Source organism: Delphinapterus leucas, chromosome 21, assembly GCF_059928025.1.
Source record: "Delphinapterus leucas isolate spDelLeu-1000000601 "Yukka" chromosome 21, BTC_Dleu_Yukka2, whole genome shotgun sequence".
Lineage (NCBI taxonomy): Eukaryota > Metazoa > Chordata > Mammalia > Artiodactyla > Monodontidae > Delphinapterus > Delphinapterus leucas.
This window is the reverse complement of record NC_143149.1, coordinates 16,854,849-16,867,425: the sequence shown is the minus strand read 5'-3', so window position 1 is coordinate 16,867,425 and position 12,577 is coordinate 16,854,849. Positions and strand designations below refer to the sequence as shown.

Sequence of the window (12,577 nt, the reverse complement as noted above, 5' to 3'; positions counted from 1 at the left end):
AAGCTTATAGTGTGAAACAAATTTTCTCAGGACACATTTCTTCAACTTCTACAAGCAAATGTGATTCCATCAACTCATCTTTGGCAAATGGCTTTTCTTGCTTTGCTAACAAATAAGCTACTTGGAGACTTACTTTGGCTGCAGCCTCATTTTACTTTGTAAAATGTGTAAATAAATTCTGCTGTGATGAGATACTCTAGATCTTGTTTTTCTAACCACTTTTTTCCCTAGGAGTTGGGAATACTGTGATGACAGCTCGGTCTCGTAATGTCAACATACACTGTATTCTTTTAGCACAACTCTAGCGTCACTGTGTAATAAACACAATGCTTTGCCAGCTAATTAACAAGATAATCCCTACTCCACTTGGCCTGAAAGCACGTCTGAAGTCCACTTTTCTCTTCTTGTTTTGACGCGATAGGTTTAGACTAGTAATTTTCTTAAAGATTAAAAATAACCTGGTGCATTGATACATGCGGCACTTAAAATGCAGCTGAGTTATAATTGCATAAGCATCATCTGAAGTGTGCAGAGCACCAGTGAAAGCTATGAGCACACTGCATTCAGGCTCTGCTGCAACAACCCAACTGCTGTAGTGCTGAAGCAGCCAGACAAAATGCAAACAAACAAGTGTAGCTGTGCTCCAATACAACTCAGTTTATGGACCCTGACGTGTAAATTTTACAAATTTTGACACGTTACAAAATATTAATCTCCTTTTGAATTTCCCCCCAACTTTTAAAAGACGTAAAAACCATCCCTCACTCGCAGACTTTAAAAAAACAGGTGCCAGGCTGTAGTTTGCCAACCACCACTCAGGGTACTAACACCCATACAAGTTGCCCTTGCTCTTGCCAGATGATCTCTTCAGTTTCTGTCAAGGAAAACCCTTTGAGGTGGTATGTATGTGTGAAAAAAAGAGAGAAGAGGGGAAGAGAGTGTGTGGGTTTAGTCTTTTGCTTAGCTATAATGTTATATGCAGTTCTCTGTGCAGAGTTTGGGATGGGGGTTATTTTCTGTCTGCTGGCCCCTCAACTAAACTCTTTTCATCCTCATCTATTATTCTTACTCTCCAGAATAAATGCTACTCTGAGCCAGGAACCTCTCTGGGATCTCCTTTCCTCAAAACAGCTTTGTCCACATTGTCTCATCAGTCAAAACTCCTCCACCTACTACCTAAATGCCGAGAAGTAACTAAAAATCTCTCGGACATACCGCGACTCAATTAAAATCATATGCTCGTGGACTGATATTAGTCTTTGGTGGCACTTAGTTGTATTAGTTTCCTATTGCTGCTGTAACAAATTACTGCAAACTTAATGCTTAAAACAACACAAATTTATTATGTTACAGCTCTGAAGGTTGGAAGTCTAAAATGGTTCTGCACAGCTGAGTTTCCCCTGGGGCCCCAAGGCAGAATCTGTTTCCTTGACTTTTCCAGCTTCTAGGGGTCGCCTACATTCGTTGGTTTGTGCCCCCCTTCCTCCATCTTCAAAGTCAGCAGTATAGCATCTTCTCTCTTCTTTGGCCTCCTGCCTCCCTGTTATAAAGATGTCTGTGAATATATCGGCCCCCTTGGATAATCCAGCACAACATCCCCATCTCAAGATTCTTTGCTAAATCACATTTGCCAAGTTCCTTTTGCCATAAAAAATAACATGTTCACAGGTTCTAGGAACTAGGACATGGACATCCTTGGGAAGCCATTATTCATCCTACCATATATGTATACAAAAAGACATTTTCAAAGATGAAATATGTAAAATCTCATTACAGATCAGGAATAACATAGAAACATTTGCAATCACTTTGGGACACTAACCCTAAGTGCCAAAAATCAAATGCCCACCCCACAAGAATTCAATTCTTCTCATTAGCAGACCTCTATTACAAAAAGTGTACTAACTTGTTATTAAAACATTTTCATCAATAAGAATTTTGTGGGAATTTGTCTTCTCTCTTGTCATATAAATATCTATATAACATCCTTGATTTTGCCTCTTGGCCCACAAAGCCGAAAAGATTTACTATCTGGCCCTGTGCAGGAAAAGTTTAACGACTCCTACCTGAGAGTAAAGGCCTCCTATTCTAACATTTAGAAAAATACAAAGAAAACTGGGCTCCCCACTGGTGGCGCAGTGGTTGAGAGTCCGCCTGCCGATGCAGGGGACACGGGTTCATGCCCCAGGCCGGGAAGATCCTACATGCCGCGGAGCGGCTGGGCCCATGAGCCATGGCCACTGAGCCTGCGCGTCCGGAGCCTGTGCTCTGCAACGGAAGAGGCCACAACAGTGAGAGGCCCACGTACCGCCAAAAAAAAAGAAGAAAACAAACAAAAAACTAGTTCCAAAATACTCCAATACTTTAAGGAACAGAGGAAAATATAAAACAAAATAATATAAATTAATATCGGATTCAATACTCTAATAGTAACCTCAAGAGAAATTCAATATACTGTTATATCTATAAAACAAAAACAAGATGTTATAAAAAATAAGTTCAACCAGGTAATTAAAAACATAACTGCTGGGCTTCCCTGGTGGCGCAGTAGTTGAGAGTCCGCCTGCCGATGCAGGGGATGCGGGTTCATGCCCCGGTCCAGGAGGATCCCACATGCCACAGAGCGGCTGGGCCCATGAGCCATGGCCGCCGAGCCTGTGTGTCCGGAGCCTGTACTCCGCAACGGGAGAGGCCACAACAGTGAGAGGCCCGTGTACCGCAAAAAAAAAAAACCAAAAAAACCATAACTGCTCATCCATCAATAGATGAATGGATAAAGAAGGTATATAAACATAATGGAATACTACTCAACCACAAAAGGAAAGAAATTTTGCCATTTGCAGCAACATGGATGGACCTGGAGGGCCTTCTGCTTAGTGAAATAAGTCAGACAAAGAAAGACAAATACCATATGATCTCACTTATATCTGGAATCTAAAAAGTACAACAAACTATTGAATATAACGAAAGACAAGCAGACACAGATATAGAGAATAAACTAGTGGTTACCAGTGGAGAGAGGGAAGCGGGGAGGGGCAATATAGGGGTAAGAGATTAAAAGGTACAAACTATTAGGTATAAAATAAGCTACAAGGATATACTGTACAACATGAGGACTACAGCTAGTATTTTATAATAACTATAAATGGAGTATAACCTTTAAAAATTGTAAGTCACTATATTGTACACCTGTAACTTAAATAATATTGTACATCAGTTATACTTCAATAAAAAACGTAACTGCTGAAATAAAAAGGATAGAAAAATAAAGGCGAGGAAATCTCTCCCAGAATACAGGGAAAAAATTATATAGAAAACACAGGAGGAAAAAAAAAAAGAAGAGAATTAGAGAATCAGTGCATGGGGCCCAACATCTGATTAACTGGATTTCCAGAAAGAGAGCAGAGACAACAAAGAGGAGAAAATTATGAAAGAAATAATATAGGAAAATTTCCCACAGCTGAAAGGAGATGAGTCCTGAAAATGAAAAGACCTACTGATTATTTGAAATAATGACTGAATACAAGGGCTTTCAGTCAGACACATCACTGAGTTATTTCAAAACATAAAGGATAAAGAGAAAAACATAAAAGCTTCTAGCACCACGTTTGGGCCAGGGGAAGTGGGTTTCCTACAAAAGAATAAGAATCACACTTCCACCAAACTTCTCAACAGCTATATAAATGCTAGAAGAGAGTGATGCCTCCAAACTTGGCAGGAAATTGATTTAAAACTAGAATTTTATAGCTGGTAAAGGCATCAATCAATTTTGAGTTTATTTAAAGTCTTTACTATTAAGTCACTGCAAGGACTCAGAAAGTTCACCTCCCATACATTCTTTCTTAAATTACTTCAAGATGTACTCTAGCAAAACACTGGCATAAACCAAGAGAAAGATGGGACAGGATCCAGAAAAGAATGGCTCCAACTTAACATAGAGTGGTAAAGGGAGCCCTTAAGGTGACAGCTAGTCAACAGACCTAGAAAGCAATAGTGCAACATTATATCAAGGAGACAGGTGCCCTAAAAAGTGGGACTCTACAGAATAAACTGTACAGTTGAAAGGCTGGAAGAATTTGAGAATATGATAAGAGGCACACAGTGTAAGAAAAAAGAAAAACAACCAGAAACTATAGGGGAAAGCTACAGTCTTGGAAAAGAATGGTCCAAATAAAAAGAAAATGGTCTCAACTAGAAGCGGAATTCAGTAGGTTTCAAGAAGAGTAGACAGGATATTGAGAAGATATGTCAGAAGCTGAAAAATATACAGGATACAGTGATGATGGCATAGGTTTGTTTTCTTCTTCTAATGAGAAAAAGGGAAAGATATTAGAAACTCCAATGAAAAAATTTGTACAAGGCGTAATATAAATATGAAGCAAATTAAAATGAAGCAAATTAAAATGAATATGAGCATTTGGCATGAATATGAGTATTTGGTAGAAAATATATTTGAATATATATTATATATATATATAAAATATATATATTTTAGTGCCGTTAGAGTTACGGCTTTAGAATTCTAGAGAAGGACATGTAATCACAGCACACTGAGCAATGACCAATGTTTTCAAGTCACACTTCTTTAAACATTGTTTACCATCTTCATTCTTTGAAAGGAGACATACGAAGCATAGATGACTCAATTACAGTTACAATTATGTTACCAATGTTTACTAAACAAGACTGAAAGCACATAGAACTGAAGAAGAAAAGGGAGAAAAAGGTAGAGGGGTCAAGGAGTCCACTTGCCCCACTTCAATATTGTGCTTAAGTATTGAGCCATGGCAATTAGACAAGAAAATGAATTAAAATGCATCCAAATTGGAAAAGAAGTAAAACTGTCTCATTTTCAGATGACACTATCTTCTACAGAAAACCCTAAGGAATCCATTAAAAACTTTTTAAAAATAATAAACAAGTTGGGCAAGGTTGCAGGATACAAGATGAATGTCAACAATCAAATGTATTTCTATACAGTAACAATGTGCAAACTGAAATGAAACTAAGAAACTACTCCACTTACAACAGCATCAGAAAGAATACTTAGGAATAAATTTAACCAAAGATGTGTAAGACTTGTACACTGAAAACTACAAAACACTGTAGAAAAAAAATTAAAGACCTAAATAAATGTAAAGATATACATTGTTCATAGATTGGAAGACTTAATATTGTTAAGATGGCAATGCTCCCTAAATTGATCTACAGATTCAATGCAATACCTATCAAAATCCTAGATGGCTTCTTTGCAGAAATAGACAAGTGATCCTAAAATTCACATTGAAATTCAAGGGACGCAGAACATCCAAAACGTTCTTAAAAAATAATAACAAAGTTAGAGGACTGACACTTCCTGATTTTAAAACATACTGTCAAAGCTACAGTAATTAAGATAGTGCACTACCAGCATAAAGATATAAATCAATGGAATAGAACTAAGAGTGCAGAAATAAACCCTTACATTTATGCTGATTACAAAGCATATATTTGGTAAAAGATTTGTCTAGAATATATAAAAATCTTACAACTCAGTAATAAAAAGACAACTCAATTAATAAATGGGCAAAGGATCTGAACAGACATTTCTCCACATAAAATATAACTCAATAAGCAAATGAAAAGATGCTCAACATCATTTGCCAATAGGGAAATGCAAATCAAAAGCACAATGAGGGCTTCCCTGGTGGCGCAGTGGTTGAGAGTCCGCCTGCTGATGCAGGGGACGTGGGTTCGTGCCCCGGTCTGGGAGGATCCCACATGCTGCGGAGCGGCTGGGCCCGTGAGCCATGGCTGCTGAGCCTGCATGTCTGGAGCCTGTGCTCCGCAACGGGAGAGGCCACAACAGTGAGAGGCCCGCGTACGGCAAAAAAAAAAAAAAAAAAAACAACACAATGAGATACTACTTCACACCCAATAGGCTGGCAGTTATAATAATAAAACAAGTGTTGGCATGGATGTAGAGAAACTGGAACCCTCATGTACTGCCAGTGGGAATATAAAATAGTGCAGCTGCTTTGGAAAACAGTCTGGCAGTTCCTCAAAGAGTTAAACACAGAGTTATGATGTGACCCAGCAACATTACTCTCCTAGGTATAAACCTAAGAGACATGAAAACATGTGTTCACACAAAAACACTGTACATAAATGTTCACAGTAGCATTATTCATAACAGCCAAAAGCAGAAACAACCTAAGTGTCCATTAAGTGATGAATGAACAAAATATGGTATAGCCATAAATGGAATATTACTCAGTCATAAAAAGGAATGCACATTTACTGTACTGATGCTACAATGTGAATGAACCTTGTAAACATTATGATATGTGAAAGAAGCCAGTCACATGTATTGTATGATCCCCTTTATAGAAAATGTCCAGAATAGGTAAATCTATAGAGAAAAAAAGTAGATTAGTGGCTGCCTAAGACTGAGAAGCAGGTTTCAGGGTTAAGGCTAAGTGGTGAGGGGTTTCTTGGGGGTGATGAAAATGTTCTAAAATTGATTGTAGTGATGGTTGTACAACTCTGTGAATATACTGAAGCCATTAAGTTGTACACTTTTAGTGGGTGATTTGTATGGTGTGAATTATATCTCAGTAACACTTAAAAAAAGAAAAAAGAAAGGTTGAGGGAAGATTGTTGAAAGTAAACTAAATTTTTATCCATCACTGAGATGGATACGTATGAGAGCAGACAATGCCTCAAGTGGATTCAGACAAATTCAGCATAAACACATTATCAGTAGCAGTATTCATAAAGCTAACCAGGGGTGATATCTGGATCTTTCAGCACCCAATTTGGCATGGGCACCAATTAATCAAAACAGACTGAGCTGCAAATAACTAGTAGGACAGTAGAGGTGGTATCTTGCTGAACATCACTTGAGTACGAACAGTTAAAAGTGTCTGGTTCTGAGATGAAAACTCTAATTTGAAAAGATACATGCACCTCAATGTTCACAGGAGCACATTTACAATAGTCAAGACGTGGAAGCAACTTAAGTGTCCATCAACAGATGAATGGATAAAGAAGATGTGATGTATATATACACAATGGAATACTACTCAGCCATAAAAAGGAATGAAATATTGCCATTTGCAGCAATATAGATGGACCTAGAGATGATCATACTAAGTCAAGTAAATCGGAAAGACAAAGTATCATGTGATAACACTTATAGGTAGAATATAAAAAGTAATATCAATACAAATGAATCTACTTACAAAACAGAAATAGACTCACAGACATAGAAAACAAACTTATGGTTACAGAAGGGGAAAGGGAGGGAGGTAGGGAGGGATAAGTTAGGAGTATGGGATTAACAGATATGTACTACTATATGTAAAATAGATAAGCAACAAGGATTTACTGTATAGCACAGGGAACTATATGCAGTATTTGTAATAACCTATAATGGAAAATAATTTGAAAAAATATATATAACTTAATCACTTTGCTGTACACCTGAAACTAACGCAATATTGTAAATCAACTATACTTCGAAAAACATGACAACAATTAACAACAAAAACAACAAAAAAGTGTTTGCTTCCAGAGAAGGGGGATGGGGTAGAAAGAATAAGCAGGGAGATGGCTGGGTTTTTTTTTATCATAAGCCTCTCTATATTATTTGATTTTCTTTAACTATGTACACTTTGATACACATTTTAAAATATCAAATTAAAAAACTGCATGATTCCATTTACATTATGCTGAGGATTTTCAGAGTGATTCCCTGACATGATTTTAAGTTTTTTTAAAAAAATTTATTTATTTGGGCTTCCCTGGTGGCGCTGTGGTTGAGAGTCTGCCTGCCGATGCAGGGGACGTGGGTTCGTGCCCTGGTCTGGGAAGATCCCACATGCCGCAGAGCGGCTGGGCCCGTGAGCCATGGCCGCTGGGCCTGCGCATCCGGAGCCTGTGCTCTGCAACGGGAGAGGCCACAACAGTGAGAGGCCCGCGTAACGCAAAAAAAAAAAAAAAAAAAAAAAATTTATTTTTGGCTGTGTTGGATCTTCGTTGATGCATGCGGGCTTTCTCTAGTTGCAGGGAGCGGGGGCTACTCTTTGTTGCAGTGCGCGGACTTCTCATTGCGGTGGCTTCTCTTGTTGCGGAGCACGGGCTTCAGTAGTTGTGGCACGCGGGCTCAGTAGTTGAGGCTCATGGGCTCTAGAGTGCAGCCTCAGTAGTTGTGGCGCACGGGCTTAGTTGCTCCGCGGCATGTGGGATCTTCCCATACCAGGGCTCAAACCCATGTCCCCTGCGTTGGCAGGCGGATTCTTAACCACTGCGCCACCAGGCAAACCCTGATTTTAAGTATTTTTAGCTGTCAGTGTCTAAAATTATTTTAAGATAACAACATATGACTGCATTGGAGGGCAGGGTATTCTAAATTCACTAGTCCTTGCTTAGTGAAATTGGAAATGGACACCAAAAAGCAACACTCTACTTAAGAACATCTTGATTTAAAACTACGAATTTTCCAAACAGCACTTAATAAGAAGGGCAAGTATTAACTTTAGAAATACAACTCTTACTTCATTCTAACTTATTCACTATAAGATTCTTCTAAATATCAGCGCTTTTGGTGAGTTTAAAATGTGATTTGATTCACAAAAATCTTATTTATGCCCTTTTCACTGAATTTCAAGTTTTCAGGAACTTTAGGGTCATGGGGTCATGTTCTGGATGCAAGGCCCAGCTCCATTAGTGACAAGGTTACACAGCGGGTGACAGAGCCCCAGTTCAGGCTCCCCCTGATCTTTCTCATAGCTTCCCACAGAGATAACAAGAAAACCTCAATTTAATTCCTAATAGGGAACAATCCGCATTCCCTTCAGGGCTTTTGATGATCACTAGAATCAACTCAGTGAGTAAATGAAATGTAATGACGCTCGTCTTTCCCTAGTAATTTTATCTGCATGACCTGGGTTCCAAAGCCAATATAAAATTAAACTACAAGGCATATTTCTTACGACTGTGAGGGAAGTTACAAGTGCTCTATCAAATATTAGGAGAGTTCAACTGCCCCAGAGGTAACAGAGCAACCTAATCATATATGCAAGAGTCTGAGATTGATAAGACATTTTACTATGATAATGCTGACAGCAATAAATAAACATGAAATACAAAGACATGAAATCTGCATAGAAATTGGCTGTAAGAGTAAAGGGTAAATGTGATTGTAATTTTTAAAGCTAGCAGCCATAAGATCAGGGTACTTCAGGTGTTCATAAGGTACTGACACTGAAGTCACTTTTTTTTGTTTTTAAAATTTTTTATTGAAGTAGAGTTGATTTACAATATTATATTAGTTTCAGGTATACAGCATAGTGATTCAAATTTTTATAGCTTATACTCCATTTAAAGTTATTATAAAATATTCACTATATTCCCTGGAGTGTACAATATATCCTTGTAGCTTATTTATTTTATATATAGTAGTTTGTATCTCTTAATCCCCTACTCCTTATTTGCCTCTCCCCCTTCCCCCTCTCCACTTGTAACCACTAGTTTGTTCTCCATATCTGTGAGTCTGTTTCTGTTTTGCTATATTCTTTTGTTTGTTTTATTTTTTAGATTCCTTGTATAAGCGATAACATACGGTATTTGTCTTTGACTTATTTCACTAAGCATAATAGCCTCTAACAACAGTCATTTTAAACAAAAAGATTAGATTTGGGGTAGAGTGGAGACAGGTACATCCTTACTTTCAAGGGAGACCTCAACAGGGAAAGACAGCTTCAAAAATCTATGTACAGACCTGAAATAAAATTACAGTGAGCTCACTTGTTATTTAAAGTTTCTTACTATCTCCAAATTTAACTATACATGGTTTTAATAATAGACAACCTTATCAAGGTAAGTAAAAATTTAAACAGATGATAGGTATAGAATGTAAATAGATGAAAGGGAGCGATATTAGGTAGTCTGCTTGGTATAATGTGCTACCTTGTCAAAGGGTGAAAAAATACAACCAACTTAAAATCTCAATCTTTCACGTGTGTGCTCTCTCATTTTTGCTTCCTAAAGCCAAAGAAAGTGGTGAAAATCTCTGTAAAATGTTTTGTTAATACTTCCTGAGTCAGCGAATTCTCTAATTATTCTAGTTATTTGATAAGAACTTGAACGTCTTCAAAATTAATCATTCTTTACGTCCTCCCCACTCACTAAAAAAAAAAACTAGCTACAGAGCTACTTGACATAACTGTATTTAGGAAAATAAAATATAAAGTGAAAATTATTCCATTAGCAACCTGAACGCTCCATGCCTAAAAGAAATGAGATAATTCATCCAGCTCCCTAAAATATTTGAGTCCTCCGGAATGAGAACCTCAATGAAATGTATGCTTCTAAGACTGTACAAAAGAGTTCAGAAAGCCCTCATGTGCTTGTCTTATTCACATAACCAGAAAAAGGCAGTGAAAAGTAATTTAATTATATAGCTCACACCAGTGTTCTTACCATCGGAGAAGAAGCTGAACAATTTCAGCAAGACAACTTTCTTTCTTCCTTCCTTCCTTCCTCCCTGTCCTTCCTTCTTTCTTTCTTCCTTTCTTTCCTTTTCCTTTTGTTTCCTTCCTTCCTTTCTTTCTTTATTCCTTTATTTATTTATGGCTGCATTGGGTCTTTGTTGCTCTGCACGGGGGCTACTCTTCGTTGCAGTGCATGGGCTTCTTATTGCAGTGGCTTATCTTGTTGCGGAGCACAGGCTCTAGGCACGCGGGCTTCAGTAGTTGTGGCACGCGGGCTCTAGAGCGCAGGCTCCGTAGTTGTGGCACGGGGGCTCAGTAGTTATGGCTCGCAGGCTCCAGAGTGCAGCCTCAGTAGTTGTGGTGCACGGGCTTAGTTGCTCTGCGGCACATGGGATCTTCCCGGATCAAGGCTTGAACCCGTGTCCCCTGCATTGGCAGGTGGATTCTTAATCACTGCGCCACCAGGGAAGTCCAACAAGACAATTTCAATTCAATTCTTTAATTCACCGACAACTATTTTCTACATAAGATTTGTTTCTTAAAGTGTTCTCTATGTAAGACAGAGCAGACACATATTCAAGACACACTTGAATAAGAAAAGGCATGTTTTCTTGCATATGTAACAAATTCAAATGAGCATGCAAAGTTTTTCACTTGTTTTCTGACCTTTGATGGAATGGTACCCTATTAAATTGAGAATATTTAGGTAAAAGGAATGTGAACAAACTCTCCATAAGGGCAAAGACCTCTCTACCTGTTCCCAGCATCTGTAACAGTCGGGCCCAGAGTAGGCGTGCAGTATTTGTTGACTAAGCAAACATATGGTATCTGTGTATTCCTTCCTTTAAAGTACGGGGTGGAAAACAAATGCAGTACAGTAAAACTGGCCAGGCCAGATGGGGTTTAAGTGATTTTGGAAAACGTTGTAAAAATCTTTGCTAAAACCTGATTCAGTGGCTAATGTCAACAATGTTATCACTCACTTGAAAAGCTGATGCATAAAAATAAGTTCGATTCAGTATTCACTACTGAGCCAGTGTGTTTAATTTTCACACATTTTAGGGATCTGCTTAGATTTATTACTGAGAACAGCCATCTCGCCTACTCTGATTCCTTTCCTTCTGATGACTCCATAGGCTACTACAATCTATTTTCTGCTCCCAACATGCTCTGGCCAAGGTGACCAATGACCTCTAGGTGCCAAGCACAACAGATACTAGACATCTCAATGGCATTCAATACAGGTGACCTGTCCCTCTCTCCCCTGAGCGTCCCTAACACTTGCTCTCCAGTTCTGGCTGCTGCTTTAATTTTGCCAGTTCTTCCTGACCTGACACATGCATGTCCCCTGAGCCTTTGACTAAGCCTCTTCTTCTCTTCTATCTGCTCATTGTTCACTCCAGTGGGCTTCAAAATAATATGCCTACGACTTCCAATATCCTCTTCTGAGCTCCAGTCCCAAAGGTCTGCTGGATGTCTTGGTGCCATCTGAAATTCGACATAACCAGAGTGAAAAATGATATTCATTCTTCCCTCTTCATATTCCTGTAGTGATGCCACTATTCTCCCAGCTGAGCACTTCAGAAAGGTGCCAGTCCCTCATCCCCATCCAACCCCTCCTTCTTCTCATTCTACCTCCGAATCTTCTCCGGAACCATCCACTTCTTTCCTTTTCCAATAGCACAACTGTCCTGTAAGTCAGGAGGGTTGTGCTATTGGACTAGTCTCCTCATATCCACCCTTGCTCCCTTCCAATCCAAATTGATCTTTTGAAAGTGACAAATTTATCACATCTTTTTTAAAACCAGTCAACAGCTTCCCATTGTTTTTAGGATGAATTCCAAAATCCTTATCAAGGTCTACAGAGCCCTGGATGATGTCATCTCCATCTCCCTCTCCAGATTTTCTTGCACCACTTCTGTCACCACCAATCTCTCTTTTTAAAATATTTTTTAAATTTATTTTTTATTGACATAATATTGGTTTATAACATAAGTTTCCAGTATACATTATATTTCTACTTCTGTATACACTACAGCGTGCTTACCACCAAAATTTTAGTTTCCATCCATCACGATACAATTGATCCCCTTTACTCATTT

The 12,577-nt window shown here is 38.5% G+C and overlaps 1 protein-coding gene across 2 annotated transcripts in view; it reads right to left on the bottom strand.

The window, feature by feature from the left end:
* ASAH1 (N-acylsphingosine amidohydrolase 1) overlaps positions 1 to 12,577 on the bottom strand; it is a 46,329-nt gene that overhangs the window by 30,857 nt on the left and 2,895 nt on the right. The window lies entirely within an intron of this gene.